Source organism: Schistocerca gregaria, chromosome 3, assembly GCF_023897955.1.
Source record: "Schistocerca gregaria isolate iqSchGreg1 chromosome 3, iqSchGreg1.2, whole genome shotgun sequence".
In the NCBI taxonomy this organism is placed as follows: Eukaryota; Metazoa; Arthropoda; class Insecta; order Orthoptera; family Acrididae; genus Schistocerca; species Schistocerca gregaria.
Genome location: NC_064922.1, coordinates 103,263,148 through 103,279,127, shown reverse-complemented (window position 1 = coordinate 103,279,127; position 15,980 = coordinate 103,263,148).

Genomic DNA, 15,980 nt, shown 5'->3' with positions numbered 1-15,980 from the left:
CATGGTGAATGTTGTATTCAATCCCGATGCAATTTCTGTGTTTCATCAACACTCTGATAGTCCATATATTACAGAATGTCACCAGATGTGCATCGGAAACTTCTACTGGTCTTCCAGGGAACGATCAAAGCGTAAACTGTTTGAGACATTACTCCTATGGAGGAATGTGCGCATGGTAACTGTTGTATTCAATCGCGATGCTATTTCTGTGTTTCATCAACACTCTGATAGTCCACAGATTAAAGAATGCCACCATATACGCAAAGGAAACTACTACTGGTGTTCCAGGGAACGATCAAATCGTAGACTGTTTCAGACATTACTCCCATGGAGGGAAGTGCGCATGGTGACTGTTGTATTCAATCCCGATTAAATTTCAGTGTTTCATCAACACTCTGATAGTCCACAGATTACAGAATGCCTCCAGATGTGCATCGAAAACTACTACTGGTCATCCAGGGAACAATCAAAAAGTATACTGTTTGAGACATTACTCCCATGGAGGAAAGTGCGCATGGTGACTGTTGTATTAAATCCCGATGAAATTTCTGATTTTCATCAATACTCTGATAGTCCACAGATTACAGATTGCCTCCAGATGTGCATCGGAAACTACTACTGGTCTTCCAGGGAAAGATCAAAGCGTAGACTGTTTGAGACATTACTCCCATGGAGGAAAGTGCGCATGGTGACTGTTGTATTCAATCCCTTTGCAATTTCTGTGTTTCATCAACACTTAGTTAGTCCACAGATTACAGAGTGCTTCCAGATGTGCACCGGAAACTACTAATGGTCTTCCAGGAAACGATCAAAGCGTAGACTGTTTCAGACATTACTCCCATCGAGGAAAGTGCGGATGGTGACTGTTGTATTCAATCCTGATTCAGTTTCAGTGTTTCATCAACACTCTGATAGTCCACTGATTACAGAATGCCTCCAGATGTTCATCGAAAACTACTACTGGTCTTCCAGGGAACAATCAAAAAGTATACTGTTTGAGACATTACTCCCATGGGGGAAAGAGCGCATGGTGACTGTTGTATTAAATCCCGATGCAATTTCTGATTTTCATCAACACTCTGATAGTCCACAGATTACAGATTGCCTCCAGATGTGCATCGGAAACTACTACTGGTCTTCCTGGGAACGATCAAAGCGTAGGCTGTTTCAGACGTTACTCCCATGGAGGAAAGTGCGGATGGTGACTGTTGTATTCACTCCCGATGCAATTTCTGTGTTTCATCAACATTTTGAAGGTCCACAGATTACAGAATGCCTCCAGATGTGCATCGGAAGCTACTACTGGTCTTCCAGGGAACGATCAAAGCGTAGACTGTTTGAGACATTACTCCCATGGAGGAAAGTGCGCATGGTGACTGTTGTATTCAATCCCATTGCACTCTCTGTGTTTCATCAACACTCTGCTAATCCACAGATTACAGAATGACACCAGTTGTGCATCGGAAACCACTACTGGTCTTTCAGGGAACGATCAAAGCGTAGACTGTTTGAGACATTACTCCCATGGAGTAATGTGCGCATGGTGACTGTTGAATTCAATCCCGATGCAATTTCTGTGTTTCATCAACACTCTGATAGTCCACAGATTAAAGAATGCCACCAGATGTGCATCGGAAACTACTACTGGTGTTCCAGGGAACAATCAAAACGTAGACTGTTTGAGACATTACTCCCATGGAGGGAAGTGCGCATGGTGACTGTTGTATTCAATCCCGATGAAATTTCTGATTTTCATCAATACTCTGATAGTCCACAGGTTACAGATTGCCTCCAGATGTGCATCGGAAACTACTACTGGTCTTCCTGGGAACGATCAAAGCGTAGACTGTTTCAGACGTTACTCCCATGGAGGAAAGTGCGCATGGTGACTGTTGTATTCAATCCCATTGCAATTTCTGTGTTTTATCAACACTCAGTTAGTCCACAGATTCCAGAATGCCTCCAGATGTGCATCGGAAACTACTACTGGTCTTAATGGGAACGATCAAAGCGTAGACTGTATCAGACATTACTCCCATGGAGGAAAGTGCGTATTGTGTCTGTTGTATTCACTCCCGATGCAATTTCTGTGTTTCAACAACACTTTGTTTGTCCACAGATTACAGAATGCCTCCAGATGTGCATCGGAAACTACTACTGGTATTCCATGGAACTATCCAAGCGTAGACTGTTTCAGATATTACTCCCATGGAGAAAAGTGCGGATGGTGATTGTTGTATTCCATCCCGTTGCAATTTATATGTTTCATCAACACTCTGATGGTCCACAGATTACAGATTGCCTCCACATGTGCATCGGAAACTACTACTGGTCTTTCTGGGAACGATCAAAGCGTAGACTGTTTCAGACGTTTCTCCCATGGAGGAAAGTGCGGATGGTGACTGTTGTATTCACTCCCGATGCAATTTCTGTGTTTCATCAACATTTTGAAGGTCCGCAGATTACAGAATGCTTCCAGATGTGCACCGGAAACTACTACTGGTCTTCCAGGGAACGATCAAAGCGTAGACTGTTTCAGACATTACTCCCATGGAGGAAAGTGCGGATGGTGACTGTTGTATTCAATCCCGATTCAATTTCAGTGTTTCATGAACACTATGATAGTCCACAGATTACAGAATGCCACCAGATGTGCATCGGAAACTACTACAGGTCTTCCAGGGAACGATCAAAGCGTAGACTGTTTGAACTTTACTCCCATGGAGGAAAGTGCGCATGGTGACTGTTGTATTCAATCCCATTGCAATTTCTGTGTTTTATCAACACTCAGTTAGTCCACAGATTACAGAATGCCTCCAGATGTGCATGGGAAACTACTACTGGTCTCCCATGGTACGATCAAAGCGTAGACTGTTTGACACATTACTCCCATGGAGGAAAGTGCTCTTGGTGACTGGTGTATTCAATCCCATTGCAATTTCTGTGTTTTATTAACACTCAGTTAGTCCACAGATTCCAGAATGCCTCCAGATGTGCATCGGAAACTACTACTGGTCTTCCTGGGAACGATCAAAGCGTAGACTGTTTCAGACGTTACTCCCATGGAGGAAAGTGCGCATGGTGACTGTTGTATTCAATCCCATTGCAATTTCTGAGTTTTATCAACACTCAGTTAGTCCACAGATTCCAGAATGCCTCCAGATGTGCATCGGAAACTACTACTTGTCTTTCAGGGAACGATCAAAGCGTAGACTGTTTGAGACATTACTCCCATGGAGGAAAGTGCGGATGAGGACTGTTGTATTCACTCCCGATGCAATTTCTGTGTTTCATCAACATTTTGAAGGTCCACAGATTACAGAATGCTTCCAGATGTGCACCGGAAACTACTAATGGTCTTCCAGGGAACGATCAAAGCGTAGACTGTTTCAGACATTACTCCCATGGAGGAAAGTGCGGATGGTGACTGTTGTATTAAATCCCGATGAAATTTCTGATTTTCATCAATACTCTGATAGTCCACAGATTACAGATTGCCTCCAGATGTGCATCGGAAACTACTACTGGTCTTCCTGGGAACGATCAAAGCGTAGACTGTTTCAGACGTTACTCCCATGGAGGAAAGTGCGCATGGTGACTGTTGTATTCAATCCCATTGCAATTTCTGAGTTTTATCAACACTCAGTTAGTCCACAGATTCCAGAATGCCTCCAGATGTGCATCGGAAACTACTACTGGTCTTAATGGGAACGATCAAAGCGTAGACTGTATCAGACATTACTCCCATGGAGGAAAGTGCGTATTGTGTCTGTTGTATTCACTCCCGATGCAATTTCTGTGTTTCAACAACACTTTGTTTGTCCACAGATTACAGAATGCCTCCAGATGTGCATCGGAAACTACTACTGGTATTCCATGGAACTATCCAAGCGTAGACTGTTTCAGATATTACTCCCATGGAGAAAAGTGCGGATGGTGATTGTTGTATTCCATCCCGATGCAATTTATATGTTTCATCAACACTCTGATGGTCCACAGATTACAGATTGCCTCCACATGTGCATCGGAAACTACTACTGGTCTTTCTGGGAACGATCAAAGCGTAGACTGTTTCAGACGTTTCTCCCATGGAGGAAAGTGCGGATGGTGACTGTTGTATTCACTCCCGATGCAATTTCTGTGTTTCATCAACATTTTGAAGGTCCGCAGATTACAGAATGCTTCCAGATGTGCACCGGAAACTACTACTGGTCTTCCAGGGAACGATCAAAGCGTAGACTGTTTCAGACATTACTCCCATGGAGGAAAGTGCGGATGGTGACTGTTGTATTCAATCCCGATTCAATTTCAGTGTTTCATGAACACTATGATAGTCCACAGATTACAGAATGCCACCAGATGTGCATCGGAAACTACTACAGGTCTTCCAGGGAACGATCAAAGCGTAGACTGTTTGAACATTACTCCCATGGAGGAAAGTGCGCATGGTGACTGTTGTATTCAATCCCATTGCAATTTCTGTGTTTTATCAACACTCAGTTAGTCCACAGATTACAGAATGCCTCCAGATGTGCATGGGAAACTACTACTGGTCTCCCATGGTACGATCAAAGCGTAGACTGTTTGACACATTACTCCCATGGAGGAAAGTGCTCTTGGTGACTGGTGTATTCAATCCCATTGCAATTTCTGTGTTTTATTAACACTCAGTTAGTCCACAGATTCCAGAATGCCTCCAGTTGTGCATCGAAAACTACTACTGGTCTTCCAGGGAACAATCAAAACGTATACTGTTTGAGACATTACTCCCATGGAGGAGAGTGCGCATGGTGACTGTTGTATTCAATCCCGATTCAATTACAGTGTTTCATCAACACTCTGATAGTCCACAGATTACAGAATGCCTCCAGATGTGCATCGAAAACCACTACTGGTCTTCCAGGGAACAATCAAAAAGTATACTGTTTGAGACATTACTCCCATGGAGGAAAGTGCGCGTGGTGACTGTTGTATTAAATCCCGATGAAATTTCTGATTTTCATCAATACTCTGATAGTCCACAGATTACAGATTGCCTCCAGATGTGCATCGGAAACTACTACTGGTCTTCCTGGGAACGATCAAAGCGTAGACTGTTTCAGACGTTACTCCCATGGAGGAAAGTGCGGATGGTGACTGTTGTATTCACTCCCGATGCAATTTCTGTGTTTCATCAACATTTTGAAGGTCCACAGATTACAGAATGCTTCCAGATGTGCACCGGAAACTACTAATGTTCTTCCAGGGAACGATCAAAGCGTAGACTGTTTCAGACATTACTCCCATGGAGGAAAGTGCGCATGGTGACTGTTGTATTAAATCCCGATGAAATTTCTGATTATCATCAATACTCTGATAGTCCACAGATTACAGATTGCCTCCAGATGTGCATCGGAAACTACTACTGGTCTTCCTGGGAACGATCAAAGCGTAGACTGTTTCAGACGTTACTCCCATGGAGGAAAGTGCGCATGGTGACTGTTGTATTCAATCCCATTGCAATTTCTGTGTTTTATCAACACTCAGTTAGTCCACAGATTCCAGAATGCCTCCAGATGTGCATCGGAAACTACTACTGGTCTTAATGGGAACGATCAAAGCGTAGACTGTATCAGACATTACTCCCATGGAGGAAAGTGCGTATTGTGTCTGTTGTATTCACTCCCGATGCAATTTCTGTGTTTCAACAACACTTTGAAGGTCCACAGATTACAGAATGCCTCCAGATGTGCATCGGAAACTACTACTGGTATTCCATGGAACTATCCAAGCGTAGACTGTTTCAGATATTACTCCCATGGAGAAAAGTGCGGATGGTGATTGTTGTATTCCATCCCGATGCAATTTATATGTTTCATCAACACTATGATGGTCCACAGATTACAGATTGCCTCCACATGTGCATCGGAAACTACTACTGGTCTTTCTGGGAACGATCAAAGCGTAGACTGTTTGAGACATGACTCCCATGGAGGAAATTGCGCATGGTGACTGTTGTATTCAATCCCATTGCATTTTCTGTGTTTTATCAACACTCAGTTAGTCCACAAATTTCTGAATGCCACCAGATGTGAATTACAAACTACTACTGGTCTTCCTGGAAACGATCAAAACGTAGACTGTATCAGACATTACTCCCATGGAGGAAAGTGCGGATTTTGACTGTCGTATTCACTCCCGATGCAATTTCTGTGTTTCATCAACACTTTGAAGGTCCACAGATTACAGAATGCCTCCAAATGTGCATCGGAAATTACTACTGGTCTTCCAGGGAACGATCAAAAAGTATACTGTTTGAGACATTACTCCCAAGGAGGAAGGAGCGCATGGTGACTGTTGTATTAAATCCCGATGCAATTTCTGATTTTCATCAACACTCTGATAGTCCACAGATTACAGATTGCCTCCAGATGTGCATCGGAAACTACTACTGGTCTTCCTGTGAACGATCAAAGCGTAGACTGTTTCAGACGTTACTCCCATGGAGGAAATTGCGTATGGTGACTGTTGTATTCACTCCCGATGCAATTTCTGTGTTTCATCAACATTTTGAAGGTCCACAGATTACAGAATGCTTCCAGATGTGCACCGGAAACTACTAATGGTCTTCCAGGGAACGATCAAAGCGTAGACTGTTTCAGACATTACTCCCATGGAGGAAAGTGCGGATGGTGACTGTTGTATTCAATCCCGATTCAATTTCAGTGTTTCATCAACACTATGATAGTCCACAGATTACAGAATGCCACCAGATGTGAATCGGAAACTACTACAGGTCTTCCAGGGAACGATCAAAGCGTAGACTGTTTGAGACATTACTCCCATGGAGGAAAGTGCGCATGGTGACTGTTGTATTCAATCCCATTGCAATTTCTGTGTTTGATGAACACTCAGTTAGTCCACAGATTACAGAATGCCTCCAGATGTGCATGGGAAACTACTACTGGCCTCCCAGGGTACGATCAAAGCGTAGATTGTTTGAGACATTACTCCCATGGAGGAAAGTGCTCTTGGTGACTGTTGTATTCAATCCCATTGCAATTTCTGTGTTTTATTAACACTCAGTTAGTCCACAGATTCCAGAATGACTCCAGATGTGCATCGGAAACTACTACTGGTCTTAAAGGGAACGATCAAAGCATAGACTGTATCAGACATTACTCCCATGGAGGAAAGTGCGAATTGTGTCTGTTGTATTCACTCACGATGCAATTTCTGTGTTTCATCAACACTTTGAAGGTCCACAGATTACAGAATGCCTCCAGATGTGCATGGGAAACTACTACTGGTATTCCATGGAACTATCAAAGCGTTGACTGTTTCAGATATTACTCCCATGGAGAAAAGTGCGGATGGTGATTTTTGTATTCCATCCCGATGCAATTTCTATGTTTCATCAACACTCTGATGGATCACAGATTACAGATTGCCACCAGATGTGCATCTGAAACTACTACTGGTCTTCCTGGGAACGATCAAAGTGTAGACTGTTTGAGACATTACTCCCATGGAGGAAATTGCGCATGGTGACTGTTGTATTCAATCCCATTGCAATTTCTGTGTTTTATCAACACTCCGTTAGTCCACAAATTTCAGAATGCCTCCAGATGTGCATTGGAAACTACTACTGGCCTTCCTGGAAACGATCAAAACGTAGACTGTATCAGACATTACTCCCATGGAGGAAAGTGAGGATTTTGACTGTTGTATTCACTCCCGATGCAATTTCTGTGTTTCATCAACACTTTGAAGGTCCACAGATTACAGAATGCCTCCAGATGTGCATCGGAAACTTCTCTTGGTATTCCATGGAACGATCAAAGCGTAGACTGTTTAAGATATTACTGCCATGGAGAAAAGTGCGGATGGTGACTGTTGTATTCCATCCCATGCAATTTCTATGTTTCATCAACACTCTGATAGGCCACAGATTACAGAATGCCTCCAGACTTGCTTCGGAAACTACTACTGGTCTTCCTGTGAACGATCAAAGCGTAGACTGTTTCAGACGTTACTCCCATGGAGGAAATTGCGTATGGTGACTGTTGTATTCACTCCCGATGCAATTTCTGTGTTTCATCAACATTTTGAAGGTCCACAGATTACAGAATGCTTCCAGATGTGCACCGGAAACTACTAATGGTCTTCCAGGGAACGATCAAAGCGTAGACTGTTTCAGACATTACTCCCATGGAGGAAAGTGCGGATGGTGACTGTTGTATTCAATCCCGATTCAATTTCAGTGTTTCATCAACACTATGATAGTCCACAGATTACAGAATGCCACCAGATGTGAATCGGAAACTACTACAGGTCTTCCAGGGAACGATCAAAGCGTAGACTGTTTCAGACATTACTCCCATGGAGGAAAGTGCGGATGGTGACTGTTGTATTCAATCCCGATTCAATTTCAGTGTTTCATCAACACTATGATAGTCCACAGATTACAGAATGCCACCAGATGTGAATCGGAAACTACTACAGGTCTTCCAGGGAACGATCAAAGCGTAGACTGTTTGAGACATTACTCCCATGGAGGAAAGTGCGCATGGTGACTGTTGTATTCAATCCCATTGCAATTTCTGTGTTTGATGAACACTCAGTTAGTCCACAGATTACAGAATGCCTCCAGATGTGCATGGGAAACTACTACTGGCCTCCCAGGGTACGATCAAAGCGTAGATTGTTTGAGACATTACTCCCATGGAGGAAAGTGCTCTTGGTGACTGTTGTATTCAATCCCATTGCAATTTCTGTGTTTTATTAACACTCAGTTAGTCCACAGATTCCAGAATGACTCCAGATGTGCATCGGAAACTACTACTGGTCTTAAAGGGAACGATCAAAGCATAGACTGTATCAGACATTACTCCCATGGAGGAAAGTGCGAATTGTGTCTGTTGTATTCACTCACGATGCAATTTCTGTGTTTCATCAACACTTTGAAGGTCCACAGATTACAGAATGCCTCCAGATGTGCATGGGAAACTACTACTGGTATTCCATGGAACTATCAAAGCGTTGACTGTTTCAGATATTACTCCCATGGAGAAAAGTGCGGATGGTGATTTTTGTATTCCATCCCGATGCAATTTCTATGTTTCATCAACACTCTGATGGATCACAGATTACAGATTGCCACCAGATGTGCATCTGAAACTACTACTGGTCTTCCTGGGAACGATCAAAGTGTAGACTGTTTGAGACATTACTCCCATGGAGGAAATTGCGCATGGTGACTGTTGTATTCAATCCCATTGCAATTTCTGTGTTTTATCAACACTCCGTTAGTCCACAAATTTCAGAATGCCTCCAGATGTGCATTGGAAACTACTACTGGCCTTCCTGGAAACGATCAAAACGTAGACTGTATCAGACATTACTCCCATGGAGGAAAGTGAGGATTTTGACTGTTGTATTCACTCCCGATGCAATTTCTGTGTTTCATCAACACTTTGAAGGTCCACAGATTACAGAATGCCTCCAGATGTGCATCGGAAACTTCTCTTGGTATTCCATGGAACGATCAAAGCGTAGACTGTTTAAGATATTACTGCCATGGAGAAAAGTGCGGATGGTGACTGTTGTATTCCATCCCATGCAATTTCTATGTTTCATCAACACTCTGATAGGCCACAGATTACAGAATGCCTCCAGACTTGCTTCGGAAACTACTACTGGTCTTCCTGTGAACGATCAAAGCGTAGACTGTTTCAGACGTTACTCTGATGGAGGAAAGTGCGAATGGTGAGTGTTGTATTCACTCCCGATGCAATTTCTGTGTTTCATCAACATTTTGAAGGTCCACAGATTACAGAATGCTTCCAGATGTGCACCGGAAACTACTAATGGTCTTCCAGGGAACGATCAAAGCGTAGACTGTTTCAGACATTACTCGCATGGAGGAAAGTGCGGATGGTGACTGTTGTATTCAATCCCGATTCAATTTCAGTGTTTCATCAACACTATGATAGTCCACAGATTACAGAATGCCACCAGATGTGCATCGGAAACTACTACAGGTCTTCCAGGGAACGATCAAAGCGTAGACTGTTTGAGACATTACTCCCATGGAGGAAAGTGCGCATGGTGACTGTTGTATTCAATCCCATTGCAATTTCTGTGTTTGATCAACACTCAGTTAGTCCACAGATTACAGAATGCCTCCAGATGTGCATGGGAAAGTACTACTGGCCTCCCAGGGTACGATCAAAGCGTAGACTGTTTGAGACATTACTCCCATGGAGGAAAGTGCTCTTGGTGACTGTTGTATTCAATCCCATTGCAATTTCTGTGTTTTATTAACACTCAGTTAGTCCACAGATTCCAGAATGACTCCAGATGTGCATCGGAAACTACTACTGGTCTTAAAGGGAACGATCAAAGCATAGACGGTATCAGACATGACTCCCATGGAGGAAAGTGCGGATTTTGACTGTTGTATTCACTCCCGATGCAATTTCTGTGTTTCATCAACACTTTGAAGGTCCACAGATTACAGAATGCCTCCAGATGTGCATGGGAAACTACTACTGGTATTCCATGGAACTATCAAAGCGTTGACTGTTTCAGATATTACTCCCATGGAGAAAAGTGCGGATGGTGATTTTTGTATTCCATCCCGATGCAATTTCTATGTTTCATCAACACTCTGATGGTTCACAGATTACAGATTGCCTCCAGATGTGCATCGGAAACTACTACTGGTCTTCCTGGGAACGATCAAAGTGTAGACTGTTTGAGACATTACTCCCATGGAGGAAATTGCGCATGGTGACTGTTGTATTCAATCCCATTGCAATTTCTGTGTTTTATCATCACTCAGTTAGTCCACAAATTTCAGAATGCCTGAAGATGTGCATTGGAAACTACTACTGGCCTTCCTGGAAACGATCAAAACGTAGACTGTATCAGACATTACTCCCATGGAGGAAAGTGAGGATTTTGACTGTTGTATTCACTCCCGATGCAATTTCTGTGTTTCATCAACACTTTGAAGGTCCACAGATTACAGAATGCCTCCAGATGTGCATCGGAAACTTCTACTGGTATTCCATGGAACGATCAAAGCGTAGACTGTTTAAGATATTACTGCCATGGAGAAAAGTGCGGATGGTGACTGTTGTATTCCATCCCATGCAATTTCTATGTTTCATCAACACTCTGATAGTCCACAGATTACAGAATGCCTCCAGACTTGCTTCGTAAACTACTACTGGTCTTAATGGGAACGATCAAAGCGTAGACTGTATCAGACATTACTCCCATGGAGGAAAGTGCGTATTGTGTCTGTTGTATTCACTCCCGATGCAATTTCTGTGTTTCAACAACACTTTGAAGGTCCACAGATTACAGAATTCCTCCAGATGTGCATCGGAAACTACTACTGGTCTTCCAGGAAACGATGAAACCGTAGACTGTTGGAGACATTACTCCCATGGAGGAAAGTGCGCATGGTGACTGTTGTATTCAATCCCGATGCAATTTCTGTGTTTCATCAACACTCTGATAGTCCACAGATTACAGAATGCCACCAGATGTGCATCGGAAACTACTACTGGTCTTCCAGGGATCGATCAAAGCGTAGACTGTTTGAGACATTACTCCCATGGAGGAAAGTGCGCATGGCGACTGTTGTATTCAATCCCATTGCAATTTCTGTGTTTTATCAACACTCAGTTAGTCCACAGATTCCAGAATGCCTCCAGATGTGCATCGGAAACTACTACTGGTCTTAATGGGAACGATCAAAGCGTAGACTGTATCAGACATTACTCCCATGGAGGAAAGTGCGTATTGTGTCTGTTGTATTCACTCCCGATGCAATTTCTGTGTTTCAACAACACTTTGAAGCTCCACAGATTACAGAATGCCTCCAGATGTGCATTGGAAACTACTACTGGTCTTCGTGGAAACGATCAAATCGTAGACTGTATCAGACATTACTCCCATGGAGGAAAGTGCGGATTGTGAATGTTGTATTCACTCCCGATGCAATTTCTGTGTTTCATCAACACTTTGAAGGTCCACAGATTACAGAATGCCTCCAGATGTGCATCGGAAACTTCTACTGGTATTCCATGGAACGATCAAAGCGTAGACTGTTTAAGATATTACTGCCATGGAGAAAAGTGCGGATGGTGACTGTTGCATTCCATCCCATGCAATTACTATGTTTCATCCACACTCTGATAGTCTACAGATTACAGAATGCCTCCAGATGTGGATCGGAAACTACTACTAGTCTTCCTGGGAACGATCAAAGCGTAGACTGTTTGAGACTTACTGCCATGGAGGAAAGTGCGGATGGTGACTGTTGTATTGAAACTCGATGCAACTTCTGTGTTTCATCAACACTTTGAGGGTCCACAGATTACAGAATGCCTCCAGATGGGCATCGGAAACTACTACTGGTCTTCCAGGGAACGATCAAAGCGTAGACTGTTTGAGACATTACTCCCATGGAGGAAAGTGCGCATGGTGACTGTTGTATTCAATCCCGATGCAATTTCTGTGTTTCATCAACACTCTGATAGTCCACAGATTACAAAATGCCACCAGATGTGCATCGGAAACTACTCCTGGTCTTCCATGGAACGATCAACTCGTAGACTGTTTGAGACATTACTCCCATGGAGGTAAGTGCGCATGGTGACTGTTGTATTCAAACCCGATGCAATTTCTGTGTTTCATCAACACTCTGACAGTCCACAGATTACAGTATGCCACCAGATGTGCATCAGAAACTACTACTGGTCTTCCAGGGAACGATCAAAGCGTAGACTGTTTCAGACGTTACTCGCATGGAGGAAAGTGCGTATGGTGACTGTTGTATTCAATCCCGACGCAATTTCTGTGTTTCATCAACACTTTGACGGTCCACAGAATACAGAATGCCTCCAGATGTGCATCGGAAACTACTACTGGTATTCCAGGGAACGATCAAAGCGTAGACTGTTTCAGACGTTACTCCCATGGAGGAAAGTGCGGATGGTGTTGTATTCACTCCCGATGCAATTTCTGCGTTTCATCAACATTTGGAGGTCCACAGATTACAGAATGTTTCCAGATGTGCACCGGAAACTAGTAATGGTCTTCCTGATAACGATCAAAGCGTAGACTGTTTCAGACATTACTAACATGGAGGAAAGTGCGGATGGTGAATGTTGTATTCAATCCCGATGCTATTTCTGTGTTTCACCAACGCTCTGATAGTCCACAGATTACAGAATGCCACCAGATGTGCATCGGAAATTACTACTGGTCTTCCAGGGAACGATCAAAGCGTACACTCTTTGAGACATTACTTCCATGGAGGAAAGTGCGCATGGTGATTGTTGTATTCAATCCCGATGCAATTTCTGTGTTTCATCAACACTCTGATAGTCCACAGATTACAGAATGCCACCAGATGTGCATCGGAAACTACTACTGGTCTTCCTGGGAACGATCAAAGCGTAGACTGTTTGAGACATTACTCCCATGGAGGAAAGTGCGCATGGTGACTGTTGTATTCAATCCCATTGCAATATCTGTGTTTTATCAACACTCAGTTAGTCCACAAATTTCAGAATGCCTCCAGATGTGCATTGGAAACTACTACTGGTCTTCGTGGAAACGATCAAATCGTAGACTGTATCAGACATTACACCCATGGAGGAAAGTGTGGATTGTGACTGTTGTATTCACTCCCGATGCAATTTCTGTGTTTCATCAACACTTTGAAGGTCCACAGATTACAGAATGCCTCCAGATGTGCATCGAAAACTTCTACTCGTATTCCATGGAACGATCAAAGCGTAGACTGTTTAAGATATTACTGCCATGGAGAAAAGTGCGGATGGTGAATGTTGTATTCTATCCCATGCAATTACTATGTTTCATCGGCACTCTGATAGTCCACAGATTACAGATTGCCTCCAGATGTGCATCGGAAACTACTACTAGTCTTCCTGGGAACGATCAAAGCGTAGACTGTTTGAGACTTACTGCCATGGAGGAAAGTGCGGAAGGTGACTGTTGTATTCAAACTCGATGCAATTTCTGTGTTTCATCAACACTTTGAGGGTCCACAGATTACAGAATGCCTCCAGATGGGCATCGGAAACTACTACTGGTCTTCCAGGGAACGATCAAAGCGTAGACTGTTTGAGACATTACTCCCATGGAGGAAAGTGCGCATGGTGACTGTTGTATTCAATCCCGATGCAATTTCTGTGTTTCGTCAACACTCTGATAGTCCACAGATTACAGAATGCCACCAGATGTGCATCGGAAACTACTCCTGGTCTTCCAGGGAACGATCAAAGCGTAAACTGTTTGAGACATTACTCCCATGGAGGTTAGTGCGCATGGTGACTGTTGCATTCAATCCCGATGCTATTTCTATGTTTCACCAACACTGTGATTGTCCATAGATTACAGAATGCCACCAGCTGTGCATCGGAAATTACTACTGGTCTTCCAGGGAACGATCAAAGCGTAGACTGTTTTAGACATTACTCCCATGGAGGAAAGTGCGCATGGTGACTGTTGTATTCAAACCCGATGCAATTTCTGTGTTTCATCAACACTCTGACAGTCCACAGATTACAGAATGCCACCAGATGTGCATCGGAAACTACTACTGGTCTTCCAGGGAAAGATCAAAGCGTAGACTGTTTGAGACATTAGTCCCACGGCGGTAAGTGCGCATGATGACTGTTGTATTCAATCCCGATGCTATTTCTGTGTTTCACCAACTCTCTGATAGTCCACAGATTACAGAATGCCACCAGATGTGCATCGGAAATTACTACTGGTCTTCCAGGGAACGATCAAAGCATACACTCTTTGAGACATTACTTCCATGGAGGAAAGTGCGCATGGTGACTGTTGTATTCAATCCCGATGCAATTTCTGTGTTTCATCAACACTCTGATAGTCCACAGATTACAGAATGCCACCAGATGTGCATCGGAAACTACTAGTGGTCTTCCAGGGATCGATCAAAGCGTAGACTGTTTGAGAATTACTCCCATGGAGGAAAGTGCGGATGGTGACTGTTGTATTCCATCCCGATGCAATTTCTATGTTTCATCAACACTCTGATGGTCCACAGATTACAGATTGCCTCCAGATGTGCATCGGAAACTACTACTGGTCTTCCTGGGAACGATCAAAGCGTAGACTGTTTGAGACATTACTCCCATGGAGGAAAGTGCGCATGGTGACTGTTGTATTCAATCCCGATGCAATTTCTGTGTTTCATCAACACTCTGATAGTCCACAGATTACAGAATGCCACCAGATGTGCATCGGAAACTACTCCAGGTCTTCCATGGAACGATCAACTCGTAGACTGTTTGAGACATTACTCCCATGGAAGTAAGTTCGGATGGTGACTGTTGTATTCAAACCCGATGCAATTTCTGTGTTTCATCAACACTCTGACAGCCCACAGATTACAGAATGCCACCAGATGTGCATCGGAAACTACTACTGGTCTTCCAGGGAACGATCAAAGCGTAGACTGTTTCAGACGATACTCGCATGGAGGAAAGTGCGGATGGTGACTGTTGTATTCAATCCCCATGCAATTTCTGTGTTTCATCAACACTTTGAAGGTCCACAGATTACAGAATGCCTCCAGATGTGCATCGGAAACTACTACTGGTATTCCAGGGATCGATCAAAGCGTAGACTGTTTCAGACGTTACTCCCATGGAGGAAAGTGCGGATGGTGTTGTATTCACTCCCGATGCAATTTCTGCGTTTCATCAACATTTTGAAGGTCCACAGATTACAGAATGTTTCCAGATGTGCACCGGAAACTAGTAATGGTCTTCCTGGGAACGATCAAAGCGTAGACTGTTTCAGACATTACTAACATGGAGGAAATTGCGGATGGTGAATGTTGTATTCAATCCCATTGCAATATCTGGGTTTTATCAACACTCAGTTAGTCCACAAATTTCAGAATGCCCCCAGATATGCATTGG